Raw genomic sequence first — 15,542 nt, 5'->3', positions numbered from 1 at the left:
TCCCAGCTGATTGTAATGTGAAAAAAAAAGCATTAGGGCGGCGCGCACGGCATGATGGCGGCGGCGCGCGTGCCTCAGGAGAAGGGACGCCGGCCCGGTCAGGCCTCAGCGCGGCCCACATGCTTGGCTAGCACGCTCGCTCCCGCCTCCCGCCCAGCGCCCGGCCAAGGAGGAGGCCTTGTCCCCCTGAGGCCCGGTGCCTCTCATGGAGTTGGAGCTGTACTTCCTCATCGCCCGGTACCTCTCACCGGGTCTGTGTTGGAGAAGGGCCCAGGTGCTGGTGCAGGAGCTGGAGCAGTACTAGTTGTTGCCGAAGAGGTTGCACTGGGAGGGCAATGAGCATAACAGGAGCTACGAGGAACTGGTCTTGTCCAATAAGCATGTGGCTCCTGATCATCTGTTGTAAATCTGCCAGCGCATTGGTAATATGTTGGATAAAGAAATTCCACCCAGTATTTGAAGAGTCACTTCTTTACTTACTGCAGGAAGGCAGTCTTTGCTACTTACAGCGAAAGGTACCTTAATTTGAGGAAGTGTTCTGCTTCATATCAATAGCTTAATAATTATTATAATGTGAAGTAATGTAAGCATTGTGGAAGAAATGTGATAATGTAACTATAAATCACGATGTGGACTATAAAATTCTCTTCGTTTAGCATAGAACACTGAATTTTATTACCTAAGTGTTTAATGGGTCCTTCTGCATTAAAAAGTTGATAAAGATATAGATGTTAAACTAAAAAGGTTGAATTTATTCTGAGATGTATTTGAGGTTTTATCATTGTGAGTTCTTAATTTTCCATTTTGTAGCTCACTCATAATTTCATTGAATGTGATTGCATGTGTCTAATAAACTCTAAATGCTAGAATTTCATTTGATATTTAGATTCTGAAAGCCCTTTGTTATAAAGGGAAGTGATTTTCTAAATTTGGTAGCAGCTTGAAAACAAGCACCAAAAATGTAAAATTGCATGGTTCTTTTTTTTACTAATTTAATTTTTTGCAAAGTTTAATTTTTTGCAAAATGTTTGGAATTGCTATTCTTTTTCTGTTAGCTTGGTGATATATGACTTAGACTAAGTGTTTGTATGTGATATAATCTTTGTGTACATGTGACTAAACTGCTAATGGCCAAATATTGTTGGTTCTTCTGATCCTGAGCATACATCAAGTTCATTCCATGATTTTTTTTTTATTATGAGCTATTGCTGATGCGATGCTATCTCTTAGGTGCACCACCAATATAAAGGTTAACTGAGAAAGAACAACCCTCCCTCTTGGTTCTGTGCCAAACTGGTTTGTTAGCTTTAGTTGTTTCTTAGTGCTCTAGCCATGCCACACTGTGGCACTAATCAGGAAACTGTTTATATTCTTCCTCTTCTGTGTCCCTGTTCACTTTGTAATTATTCTATTTTAGCTGGTTATATGGTAGTTATTTGGTGGCCTGTTTTCCTTTGTTTTCTTTACTTGTGTCAAGTTCCATGTCATTGTTTTGTGATGAGCCGTGATCTAGAAGTGGCAGACCTTAGAAGAGACTTCAGCAAGCTGCTCTAGGGTAAAGGCCACATTCTCTATTTGTTTTGTACTAGTACCACAAGAGGATGCCTTGTAACTGCTCTTTGGTCATGATTGTGGTAACAAATCCATCCATGTAAAATGCAATATGCCTGTTAGTTTGGGGCACCCGAAGCTCAATAGAGGTTTAGTATAATGCCTTTCCTCTCTTTGAGTTGTGAAGAAACTAATTGCTCGCACAGTGTGACTGCTTATAACCTATGTTCTGCTGCTATCTCCTATAGAGAACAGACTATTTTCTTAGTGCATTTGCTGGTAGGTCAAGGAGGGATGGAATTTGAATTAGTGTTCAGATTCACAGATCCTACCTATGTGTTCTTCAGTAGAGGATTTTCTGTGATCCTAAAACAAACGGAAAGCTATATAATTTATCAGTACTTCCAAAAGAGAGAGACTAAAGTCATGGCAGTGTTGGCCAAATTAATTTTAAAACTGAACGTCATGAATTTTCATATAAATCAAAGAAATTAAATTTTTCCTTATAAAAGCTTCCATTTTTGGAAAGTTGGATCAGTTGTAAGACCTTTTATCTTTAATATTATATTGTATAATTCTACGTTGAGAAATAAACACTTGGCATTAAATGGGACTATGCGTCAAAAGATCTGGTTTTATGGTCCGCCTTTACCAATCGTTTGCTGTGGATATCTTTAAAGGTCCTAGAACTTTTGAGCTTCAGTTACCTCACTTGTAAATTGGCAAAAATACCTACCTCAACTCTGGTTGCTGTGAGGATTCAATGAGATAATGTATGTTGAAAGCACATTGTGAATTGTAAAGTGCTATACAAAAGTTGTTGTTGCTGCTGTATCTGAGATGTGTTAATTTTTTTTTCCTTTGGAAATAGTTTAATAAACTTACAGGGCTTTTCTATTAAATTATATTAGTTGGTAAACAGTTTATTACAAAATAAAAAGGAACTAATATGTGAATACAAAATTTTGATATTTTAAAAGCACAGTTGCAGCAGTATTGGAAACTAAAACGATGGCATAGGAAAACATGGCTGGAAAAGAAAAAAATACCTAGAAGGGCAAATATTAACAGAATCAAACTTTATCAGAGAAAAAAAAAATGGCCTCAGATTCTTACTTTGACGTTTCTGACCCAATTTTATACCTTTTCAATCGGCATTTCTAAGGAGTTTGGCACAAATTTGAGGAATGCCAAATTTGTCAGACTCCTGAAAGACTGGGCAGTACCTATATCCGAGTTTAAGTTAGCCAGAAAGCAGAGTTACCCATAATATCATTTTCTTTTTCCTTTCCCTTCCAACTTTTATTTTAGATTCAGGGAATACACGTGCAGGTTTGTTACATGAGTAAATTGCATGTCACGGGGATTTGCTGTACAGATTATTTCATCACCCAGGTAATAACCATAGTACCTGATTTGTTTTTCTATCCTCACTCTCTTCCCACTCTCCACGTGCAAGCTGACCCCGGTGTCTGTTGTTTCCTTCTTTGTGTCCATGTGAAATACTAAATTTTAAATATAGGTGGATTTAGGCATAAGGATATTTGGCAGGCAGTGGAAATAGGTGCCTGGAACTTTGAAAAGGTCGAAAATATAGATTTGAGCCATCACTAAAAGGGTGATGATAGAAGCTACAAGAGTAAATAAGATAAGCAAAGGACAAACAAAACTGGAGAGAAAGAACAGGGAATGCAATCATGCATAGTATTTGGAAGACAATTGGGAGAGGTTACTTAGGGGTGGGGAGGATTTAAAAAAGTAAAGCATCCCTGAAACCAAGAAATGAAGCTGATGTTGGAAAATGTAAAGGAAGATAATGACAGAATATTTTGTTGATTTTTCACTGTAAAAAGTTGACTTATAAAACCTTATTTTCCATCAATTTTCACAGCTCGAGAATCAGTCCTAGAAGAGATAAAAATTATTTTTCTGCCAGGCACAGCAGTTCACGCCTGTAATCCCAGCACTTTGGGAGGCCGAGGCAGGCAGAACACGAGGTCAGGAGATCGAGACCATCCTGGCTAACACGGTGAAACCCCGTCTTTACTAAAAATACAGAAACAAAATTAGCCGGGCATGGTGGTGGGCGCCTGTAGTCCCAGCTACTCAGGAGGCTGAGCGACAGTGAGACTCCATCTCAAAAAAAAAAAAATTTCATTCTACATCATTGAGAATTAAAATTACTCAAAGAAATATATTGCATTTTATCTGGCTAAATTCCCCCCAGAGAATACAACTCTTGTTCAAAATGTATTCAAATTACCCCTTTGTCATCAATGACAAAATTTTGAATTCTGTAACCTTTGGTCTACCCAGGAAGGAATTAAACCTTTTCTTTTGAGTTACTAAAGATTTCATGGGCTTAAAGTATAAGCTAACATAAACCCACCAAATGTAGCAAGCAATTGTGAATCAAGTAATTTGAGTCAAGTAACCAAGCTAGAAAACACAAACTGGGGTAAGCAAATATAAGAAATTATATAAGGATCCAGAGGTGTGCACCAGTTGGCAAGCCGTGTTTAGGTACAGGGAGGAATACAGACTTGAGAAAGAAGGGAAAATTTCACAGGTTAGAGCGTACAAGCAGAGTCTAGCACGTGAATGACACTCACAGCCTTGGGATCATGGTATCCTGTTGCTCTCGCCTGATCTATGCCTCACTCAAGGGCTTACGTACTTTTCTACAGTCTTGACCTGAGTTGTCCTCCATCTTTTAGCATCTTTAGATGCTAAAACTTCCAGAAGCCTTTAAATTTACGTATTCAATTTATTACTCATCTTCAGATTACTAATATTTGTTCCTGTCTCATGCTTTTTCTTAGCAGCTCATATCCTGATCCAAAATTCATATTATACATATTTTTTTCTTTTTGGCACTTTATAGATTGTGCTATTAGCTATTTTCAGAAATCCGATTAAACCTTAGACCCTATATTTAAAGTTTAATGTTTTTATCATCACCACTAAATTATTCCGTGGTGACTCAAATTTTCAATGTGAAATATATTTGTTATCCTGCCTATTTGCAGTTTGGGAAATCATTTTCACTGCTCGATGGCTTGCATCATATAGGTACCATTTGTATTATTTTAAGCACCTATATGCATCCCTGTTATTAAAGTGATTAAAATAAATATAGTTACTAAATGTTTGAAGGAACTTTATAACATTGCTCCAGAAATATCTGTTCAATGCCACTAGATTCTGTGTTTGCACCACATAGAGCACGCTATAGGATACTTGAGAGTTGAATCATGCCATTGATTTGGTATAGTTTTTGTAAATGGAGTGATCTTTCTAGAACTTTAGAGTCATTTTATCCTCCTTGTCATTCAACATTTTGAAGGATTCATCAGCAATAGCTTTGCATAATTTGCTCTGTCTTTTTCAGAAGTAAAAGAAAAAATTGGATATGTCTGTGTTGTCATCCTAAAATAAATAGAAAATTAATTCTATGTAAATCTGATAATATGTGTCAGATAACAGTTCTTAATGTATTTAAATTATTGACTGTTTTGGTAAGGACTATGTATCAATTTTTCATAAAGCATATTGACATGTTACTGATTTGTATGCCAATCCCTTGTTACTTGGCACCATAGAAAAGTTCTTTGTGTAAGATAAGGAATAAGGAGGAGTATGAAATCAGAGCCTGCTCAATATGCTAAAACTTCAGTTTATCTATTTATGTAAGTAAAGTAATTCAGATCAAACAGCAAATCCCTGCTAATTTTCTTCCCTTGCCCACTAACAATCTCACATACTCACCAGCATATATTCCACCTTTGCATATGTGACAAATTCAGGACAGTTTAATATAATTCTGCAAACATGGATTGAATTCATTGTATATGTGCATTGTTCTTTGCACTATGAGAAGGCAGAGATAATTGGTATGGCCTCTACCCTCAAATAGCTTATAATCTTATAAGGGCAGATGGATAGCTAACTATATATAATCCAAGCAGAATAAAATAAATCTTTACACAGATGTAGAAACAAAATAAAAAACAGAAACAAAGACTAATTCTTGTTGAGAAAAAGGAATCACTGTAGGCTGTCTAATCATTGAAGAGTACTTGCTTTTCTAATAGGAACCTTCAATATTGATTTTTCTGTAAGTCATTGCAAATGACCAAAACAACACAACTGATTTTATATATTTCACCTGATATGCCACTGATCTCTGAATTCATTAATTCAACAAACAAATATTAAACATCTATTATGTGACAGTTGTGTTACTAGGAATGCAATGATGGAGATGATTCAGTTTTTTTGTTTGTTTCTTTGTTTTGAGACGGAGTCTCACTCTGTCACCCCAGGCTGGAGTGCAGTGGGGGCAATCTCAGCTCACTGCAACCTCTGCCTCTTGAGTTCAAGCAATGCTCCCTGCCTCAGACTCCCAAGTAGCTGGGATTACAGGTGCCCACGCCCACACCTGGCTAATCTTTGTGTTTTTTAGTAGAGATGGGGTTTCACCATGTTGGCCAGGCTAGTCTTGAATTCTTGTCCTCAGGTGATCTGCCCACCTTGGCCTCCCAAAATGCTGGGGTTACAGGCATGAACCACCATGCCCAGCCTCAGTCTTGCCCTCAAGGAGACTACATTCTAATGGATAGAGAAAAGACATGAAAACTAATAAATTTTATAAATCTTAGAAGTTTTGGAGTAGAATATAACCAAGGCATAAAGGGAACAAAAACATATATAGCAGTCAATTCTTTTTCCTAAGAGTGTGAAGTTAAACATCACTAATTATCAGGAAAATGCAAATTAAAAACCACAATGAAATACCACCTTATGGCCAGTTGTGGTGGCTCACACCTGTAATCCCAGCACTTTGAGAGGCTGAGGCAGGCAGATTGCCTGAGGTTGGGAGTTCGAGACCAACCTGGCCAACATGGAGAAACCCCCTCTCTACTAAAAATACAAAATTAGCCACGCATGGTGGCTCATGCCTGTAATCCCAGCTACTCAGGAGGCTGAGGCAGGAGAATCATTTGAACCTGGAAGTCAGAGGTTGTGGTGAGCCAAGATTGCGCCATTGCACTCCAGCCTGGGCAACAAGAGTGAAACTCCATCTCAAAAAAAAAAAAAAAGAAAAGAAAAAGAAATACTAACTTACTCCTGCAAGAATGGCCATAATTAAAAAATCAAAAAATAAATGTTGGCATGGATGTGGTGAAAAGAGGACACTTTACTTTTACACTGCTGGTGGGAATGTGAACTGGTACAACCACTACAGAAAACAGTATGGAGTTTCCTTAAAGAACTAAAAGTAGAACTACCATTCAATCAAGCAATCCCACTACTGGGTTTCTACACAAAGGAAAAGAAGTAATATGAAAAAGACACGTGCACACACATGTCTATAGAGCACAATTGACAATTGCAAAAATAAGGAACCATCCTAAATGCCCATCAACCAATGAGTGGATAAAGAAAATGCAGTAAATAAACATCATGGAATACTACTCAGCCATAAAATGGAACAAAATAATGGCCTTTATAGCAACTTGGATGGAGTTGGAGGCCATTACTCTAAGTGAAGCAAATCAGGAATGGAAAAACCAAGTATTGTATGTTCTTACTTATAAGTAAGAGCTAAGCTATGAGGACACAAAAGCATAAGAATGATATAATAAACTTTGGGGACTTAGGGGGAAGAGTGGGAGTGGGTGAGAAATAAAAGACTACATATTGCATACAGTGTACAGTTCGGGTGAGGAGCATACCAAAACCTCGGAAATCGCCCCTAACGAATTTATCCATGTAACCAAAAAACAACTGTTCCTCAAAAACTATCAAAATTAATTTTTTTAAGCTGAAAGATAATAGAGACTCTGTTTGTTTCATTCCCTTTGTTGACTACCAAAACTTCAAACTAGCAGGACAATGATCACACAAAATCGAAGGTACAAGTGAGCACAAGCTGCTCCTGATCCATTGCTAGTTGCTCAAGAAGTGTCCCTAAAGCTCACTGTGCTTGGTGAGAAGAAACTGTGATCTCAGAGGATTCAGAACCCCAGGTTCTCAGACATTTAAACTTTTAGATTGTGGAAGGGACTGTGTCGTCACCCACAAGTCTGCCTATTTAGCAGACAAGAAATTCTTGCTGTACCACAACTATATACCTCCTAACTGCAGCATCAGGCCTATAACAGACTTGCCCCTGGCCTATCAAGAAAGGGTTCATAGAACATGGTAAATTGAACACACACACACACACACACACACACACTTACTTATCACCATCACCACTCAAACTTGGCCAGAATAACAGTAAAGAAAAATTTTTAGGTAAAATGTAAAAACAAAAACAAAACATACACACAAGGACAAAGAGAGAAAATGGAGACAACAGTATATAAGGCTTATCAGCAAAATTTTGGAAAATGGAAAGAGTATGATGCTGTGGTTTGAAAGTGTCCTCCAAAATTCATGTGGTGCAACAGTGGTGGGTGGTAAGGCCTAATAAGAGACAACTGGGTCATGAAGTCTCTGCCCTCATGAATGGATGAATACAGTTATCTCAGGAGCTAGTCAGTTACGACAACAGCAGGTGATTTATAAAAGCTAGCCTGGCCCCTCCTGCTCTGTCTCTCATGGTTGCTTCCACCTTCCATCATAAGAAGACACTGGCCAGATGCTAGTGCCATTCTCTTGGACTTCCCAGCCTCCAGAATTATGAGCCAAATAAACTCCCATTGTTTGTAATTTACCCAGTTTATGGTGTTCTGTTATGACAACAGAAAATGTACTAAACAGATGGATATGTGCTAGCTGACATTGCAGAAAAGTGAAATAGAAATGCTTATGAAGGAGAAGATCAATGAGTAGGCCACACCCCAGAAAAACTCAGGGAAGTAGGTATCAGCAACCAGGAATCAGCAAGCTGAATGGGAGAAAGAGTTGCCACACTGAATACAGAGGAATTCCACATTGGGGATGATGAGATTCCCCAACCCCCTTTCTCCGATCACCTCCCAGTGTGCTGGTAGTAGGGCTTATACAACCAAGATATCTCCTTTTATCCCCAGTATATAAGAATAGAGTGTTTGTTCCTCTGCAGGAAACATAGCAAACCCAAGAGAAAACACCCTGAAGACACTGATGTTTGCACAGGTCCACTCACCCTGAAGCAAAGCTCTTCATTCAACAAACACCAACCACCCCCAGTCCAAACACACACCCCAAAAACACACAATCACAGAGCCTCTCATCAACTTTTTTCAGTGTCTCACTTTGAGATAGGAATAGACATTCAAAACTCAACAGATACATATGGGAAACCTCTCACATGAGCAGAGAAACCAAAACAGATCAACAGAAAAGGGGATCTCTAGGAAACAGAAATAATGCAGGGAGTATGAGGTAAAACCTAAATCAGCAAACAGAAATGAAACTCTCCCTCATAGTCTCATAAAGACAGTTCATCCGTAAATTAAGAACAGATGGATTAATTTTTTTAAACGGAGCATTGAGAGGATGGAGAACAGCTCTTGGAAATTAAAAATACAATTTTGGAAGAATGTCTTAAAGTCAATAAATATTTAGAAGGGTATATTGAGGAAATCTAGTAAATAAAATAAATAACAAAGATTGGAAAAATAGAAAAATAAAGACAGAAAGATTAAGGTAGCAATCCAGGGGATCTGATATCCAAAGAGGAGGAGTTCAAGAAAGAATGAATAGAGAAAAAGGAATGGAAGAAATTACCAAGAGAATCATAAATTTCCCCACTTCTAAAGGAAATTAGTTTCTTGATTGAAAGAGTTCACAAGATCTCCAGCAAAATGAATGAAAAAAGTCCCACACCAGGATATATCACAGTGATATTTTGTATCACCAGGGATAAAACCTTAAAAGCTTTTAGGGAAAGAAGGGGGAAAAAACCCCAAAACATAAAAACAACCCATCTACAAAGAATCAGAAATCAAAATGGCATCAGACTTCCCATCTGCATCTCTAAAGTAAGAAGACAGTGGAGCTATGCTTTTAAGGTTTGAAAGGGAAAAGATGTCCAACTTGGAATTCTATAGTCAAACTATGTATTAATTAAGTGTGAGAGGCAAATAAAGAGGTGTGAGAGGGTGGTGACTATATTCCAGGCGGAGAGAGCAGTGAATGCAAAACTTTGACGTCTGAAGCAGCGTGGCTTGTTATAGATTTAATACCCGGAGATGGGGGGCAAGGTCATATGAAATAAGGCCTTCAGCCTTGCCGAAGAGCTATCCATTTTCCTAACTAGCCTAAGGGGAGTCGCCGAGGAACTTCAAGAAGGAAAGTGACATCATCAGATTTCTATTTGGGAACTCTAGTCTGATAACACTGGAAAAACTGGGAAAAGAGGAGAGTTATGTAGGGGTAGAGGAAAAGTATATCTAGATAAGAATTGATGTGGGCCTGACCTAAGACAATAGCAAAGGGGAAGGAGATATAAGGACTGACTTCCAGGCAGTTTCAGAGTTAGAATCACCATTACGTGTCTGATTAGATGTGGATGTTCAATGAAGGTATCTAGGATGACTCCCAAGTTTGCACTGCAGGGAACTGGATGAATGATAATGTCTTTCTCTAGCAAAAGGGAAGGATCTGGGGAAAAGAAGATGTCTATTTGGAACATGTTGAGTTGTCATGACCCTACATGCAACTTTCTTTCAACCTGAGCATCTATACTGGTTCTATACTCTGCTTGGAATTCTACCTAACCCCTCCCTGGATTATACTAATAAAAGCATGGATGAAAGTAAGAATAAATAATTTACAACTACAGCCAAATTCACCTTTTACTGCATTTTTGTGTACCCTTCCAATCTCTCTCTACCTATATAATTTTACATAGTTATAGCCATAATAGAGATGCAATTTTATACTCAGCTCCTTTCACTTAAAATATTTTAAGTATGCTTCTTTGTTATTCCATAGTCTTTATAATTATTGCTTTAGTGGCTGCATAATATTAAATCAGGTGGTACATTTTTATTTTACTTATCATCTCCACTATTGTCAAACATTAGGCAGTTCCAATTCTTTGACTATTTCATTGGATAATGCTACAATGAGAATCTTTGTGCACATATCTTTGCATTTTGTCTTTGTGGATATTAGGAAACAGTAATTTTTCTTTAGTGCCAATGTAGTACAATGACTCAAAAATATAAGAGAATTTTATGGATGCCTTTGGTTTGCACAGTCTCTGGAACTTTTTTTTATGCCAAATCGATGTCCCTCCTGGGTTCCTTTGTGCTCACTGCCAATGCCACCACATAACAAATGATGGCACTGCATTCCATTGACCTCAGTCCTTACTCCAGGCTCTTTCACCCACCCACCTCTGCCACCATGTCCTGCTGTAGACACGCATCTTCCCATCCCTCAGCCCTTCAAATCGATGACACAGCTGAACTATCCACTTGGTTTGGGTCTAGTGTTTGGAGGTGGGAGTGTGTGGGCAGCACACTGGTCTACAGATTGCCTCGACTCTAGCCATCCAGCAATCCTAACCTGCACCTAGGCCTGAGACATCCTACCCCGTGCAGGTTCAGCTACCTGGAATGCAATATGTTTAAGAGGAGGAATCAGACATAATGAAAACAGTGAGGGTAGTTCAAAATGTTAGGACCACTTATTTAAAACTGCCCTTCCTACATTTTCCTCACCACAGTGGCTCAGAGCGTGAACTCCACAGTCAGATTTGAAGATGTGTCCCCCGGAAAATTTTGCTTAGCCTCTGTATACCTCAGTTTTCTCATCTCCAAATTGGGGGTAAATATATTGTATATATATGCTTGGAGTGTGGCACAAAGGAAGCCTTCATAAAGGTTTACTATGATTATTTTCCTCACAACTCTGGGGAATTAATGTAATTAGCAAGGTCTCCTAGAAAGACATAACGCTCAATAGAAAATAATAATAACTAGATATGGAGAGCACATATGAGAGATGTCATTCTAAGGACTTTACACATGTCGTCTGTTTAAATGTCTCAACACCACCTGGTGCAGATGCTATGACTCCCATTTTAAAGATGAGTAAACTGAGGCACGGAGTGTTAATCACCTGCCTGATATCCCACAGTAGGGTCAAAATACTGCAACTCAAACCTAGGAATATAATTCCAAGGATATACTCCTAACCACTAGCCATACAGCCTCTCTGAATAAAGCAGCAGAAATTTAGTGGCTCATGGAGAGGAAAGTGGCTAACAAATTACCTAATTTTTAACCGATTAGATTGCTCTGTTGCTGCTCCAAGGGAAAATTTAGTCGAGTTCCAGGACACTAAAAACTATTTACAGCCTTCCACCTCCCACTTTACTTAGTGCTTTGAACCACATCCAAACTGAATTCAGCACTTATGATCTTTCTTCTAATGCCATTGTGAGTTAATGGTTCTTTTAATCTACATCTTATCTCTCAGCTGTTGTCTTTGTGGCTGTTCCTAATTCTTAAAGTGTCAGATCAAGGGATATGAGACTTCAGTAATTCCTTCAGAGTTTAAGATTAATGAGAAGAAAAAACATGTCTGGTGTTAGTTAAATGATAATGTTCCATAGTTCTGTTTTAAATTTTAGGATGCAGAAATTTGCTTTAAATAAAAGGGAAAAAAGAAAAAACACTTTGTCTTGTGCTCATTATGCAGATCAGAAACAGTAAGGAAACAGCTGTATACTTAGATGATGAGTGCCCAGGAAGGACCTCTTAGGATAAAAAAAAATTGATAGTAATATTCTTTATATCTGAACATATTGTTACCAAATCACCATTGGTAAGGGCTATGCTGTGAGGTTGTTCAGTTTCTCATACTGATAATGTGAAAAAAGCAGAAAATGCGATCATGTGGAGAGGACCGATGATCGAGATAAATTTGGAGGGCATTCTGCCTTTGAAGACAGCATCTCAGAAGTTCAAGAATATACTGGAAGGGGGGAAGGAGAGAAGAGAGAAGATGAAAAGGTAAGGAAAGGTCGGATGATAGAAGGTCTTTAAAGCAATTCAACGTGCTAAAGAATGTGACTAGTTTTTTCTGTAGACAATAGGAAGCCGCTAAATGATTTGATGCTGGAGTGACCAGCATTTTTGTTTTTTAATGGATTTCTGGTTAAGAAATATATTTCTGGTTTCCTAGGTAGGATGGCGGGAGGGGGAGGGACAGAATGAGATTAGATGCCAAAAGAGTGTCTGCAAATAGTATAATTGACCAGGGAAAGGATACTGCCGAGGGGCCTGGCATTCCAGCAACAGCAACGGAAATGGAAGGGTGGGAGATAAACTTGAGAAAGATCTGGAAGGCAGAAAGGACGAGTACTAGTAGAAGGTTACATGTGCTTTTTGAGAAGTTGGGGGTATTCTAGGAGAATGTTTCTTTATTTTTAAACCCATGATCCCTTTTTAATAAAACCCTCACACTGCCCCTAGGAAACATTCTTATGTGTGCCTCTAGCAGAACATGCCCTATCCCACCACACTTAAAAACCACTTCTCTTTAGTTTATCCCTATTAGTCAGGAGACACTTTGTCAAACTTTATTTCTGTAATGTGTATTAAAAACAATAAAAATAGTTTTCAAATATAAAATTACATTTAATGTAAAATATAAATATTCACTCTACAGAGTAATCAAGACAGACTAATCTACTTTCCCAGGAGCTATCCCAGCACAGTGACTCTAGTAGGTTAACAAGCATTAACTTATTTCTCAACCTACTAGAGTCATGTGCTGGAGTAGCTCCTAGGCTTCTGATTTGGGCAGAAAGTTCAATTGCGGTTCTTAAATAAAATGGTGAAAACAAGAGAAGAGGTTTAGAAAAACAAATACTGAGTTTAAAATGAATCAATACAATTCACTGAACTATAAAGCATTGGAGATAAGAGACCATTTCTTAGCCCTGAATGACCTAAAACAGTAGGTAAGTGGCCTATAACTTCATAAAAGTGCATTCATCTGAACTAAAGTGCCTGCGAGACCTCTGGAAGCAGATGGAGAGACTGGGAAAGGCAGGGTTAGAGCTAAGGAGACAGGCCTGAAGGGACACAGTACTTTGGGGATGATAATGGCATAAGTAACGATGGCTTTAAACTTTTACTCCTGATTCATTTGGAAAAACTAATGACAGTTATCAATTTTTCTTCATATACGTATGTGCACCATATGTGCATACAATCTCTGGGAGATTCTTCAACACTCTGAAGTCTACTTGGATACTTTAAGGGATTGTAGAGCCTACATCAAGAATCCCCGGACCAGTGATAGTTGAATCTTGGCTTAGGTCAACAAACTCCAGGAGCGAATAGGAAGAGAACAAAGGTAAGAACAGAGCCCTGGGGAAACCAATCCTTAAGTCACAGACAGAGGGAGATGATCTCCCAAAGATGAGCACAACAGTCATAGAGGTACCAAGAAACGGATGTGAGTGGTTTAATTAAATGAAGAAATGAGATTTCTTCAAAAAGGAAATGGGGTCACATAATGCAGAGAGACAAAGTAAGAGGCTTATTAGTAGATAGCACTTGGATTTGGGCATTTGTGAAGGCTTGCTTTTGTTGCCCAGTTTTTATTCTTCTGCCTTCTAGTAAGAGAATTCCAGATTTTCTCTGTTCCCAGGAAGATTTTCTGCTTTACTCATTCTCAGCCATATTAATTGTGTAGGATTGACCACAGCACTAGTTACATAGGGCTGCGTCTCCCTGCCATGAGTAATGGGTTCAGAGATGGGCACGTAAACTTAAGATGGTTTAGGTGAACCTTAGGATTTTATTGCAAATCTCAGGACACAGATGTTCCAGATTGTGAACAAGGAAGCAAATGGCCATGGAAGTTGATGGCAGCCTTCTCAAGACAGAAAGTCAGCAAGAAACCAGGTCATCAGTCACCTTGATACATTACCAAATCAAGCCTTTTCTAGAGCTAGATCTACATCTGGACTTTTCCATTTCATGAGCTCATTTGAATAAGATCTCCTGATAGTTTTAGCAGAAAGCATCCTAGCTGATAACATCTCTTTGCAAAAACTGTCTCAGTAAAATGATGGTGTCAAAAACAAGAAAGCTGTCAGCTAAGGAACGCTTGGGAGATAATAAAGCTTCAACCGCCCAAAATACATGTATTATTCATGCAGCAGATTTATTGTGGTCATTTAACACATAATATTAGTGTCTTTATTTTGTTTTAAATTTCTTTCCTTATATGGGCTTTTGGGAACATCAAAGAACAGTGTATTCTTTTTTATTCCTTTTCTAGGCCACAGGTGATAGAAGAACAGCTTAAGTGGGTCTTCCCCCAATTTATTAACATACATTGGTCAGTCAGCATTTAATTTTTTATCCACCACTTCTCCTTTCTCCTTATGCGATGTTATACAGTGTAGCCCTGTTGACTTCAGATTTCCAACTCAAAAAAGCACAGGTAGACATTCTAGTGGAAGTTCCCTATCCAAACCTCAGCTCCCCACTGGACCAATGAAACTGCACGCACACCAATATGCTTCTTTATTTTCATTCTTGCCCACTTTCAGTTGGTCTCTGCACAAGTAGAGTGATCGCTCTTTAAAATGGAAAGAGGTCATATTCAGAATCACCCAGCTACTTTCCCTTAAACTTGGAATTAAATATTTAATAGGATTTTTTGAGAATCAAATTAGGTTATACTTGTAAAGAGCCAGGAGTGGTGGCTATGCCTGCAATCCCAGCACTTTGGGATGCTGGGGTGGGAGGGTCACTTGAGCCCAGGAGTTCAAGGCTGCAATGAGCTCTGACCACACCACTGCACTCCACAGTCTGGGCAACAGAGATACCCTGTCTCAAAAAAAAAAAAAAAACATGAGAGAGCGAGCTTAGAATGATGCCCATCATGCTCTAAAACAGTGTTAGCCTCATTATTACCTGCTGTTTGCTCTGCCTGAAATAACCTTCTCCCACCTTGTCTGCTTAATGGCACACATCTTTTTCAAGACTCAATTCAAATATTTCCTCCGCTTTCCTTAGCAA

At 38.6% G+C, this 15,542-nt stretch overlaps 1 long non-coding RNA gene and 1 pseudogene across 1 annotated transcript in view; one reads left to right on the top strand and one right to left on the bottom strand.

Annotated features, from left to right (window-relative positions):
- Window positions 1–15,542, bottom strand: part of LOC100613094 (uncharacterized) — a 404,311-nt gene that overhangs the window by 202,987 nt on the left and 185,782 nt on the right. The window lies entirely within an intron of this gene.
- Window positions 55–529, top strand: LOC104001637 (bromodomain and WD repeat-containing protein 1-like; annotated as a pseudogene).

The sequence above is a fragment of the Pan troglodytes genome, chromosome 10, assembly GCF_028858775.2.
Source record: "Pan troglodytes isolate AG18354 chromosome 10, NHGRI_mPanTro3-v2.0_pri, whole genome shotgun sequence".
Classification (NCBI taxonomy): domain Eukaryota; kingdom Metazoa; phylum Chordata; class Mammalia; order Primates; family Hominidae; genus Pan; species Pan troglodytes.
The sequence above is the reverse complement of the archived record's forward strand: the minus strand, read 5'-3'. Positions and strand labels throughout refer to the sequence as shown.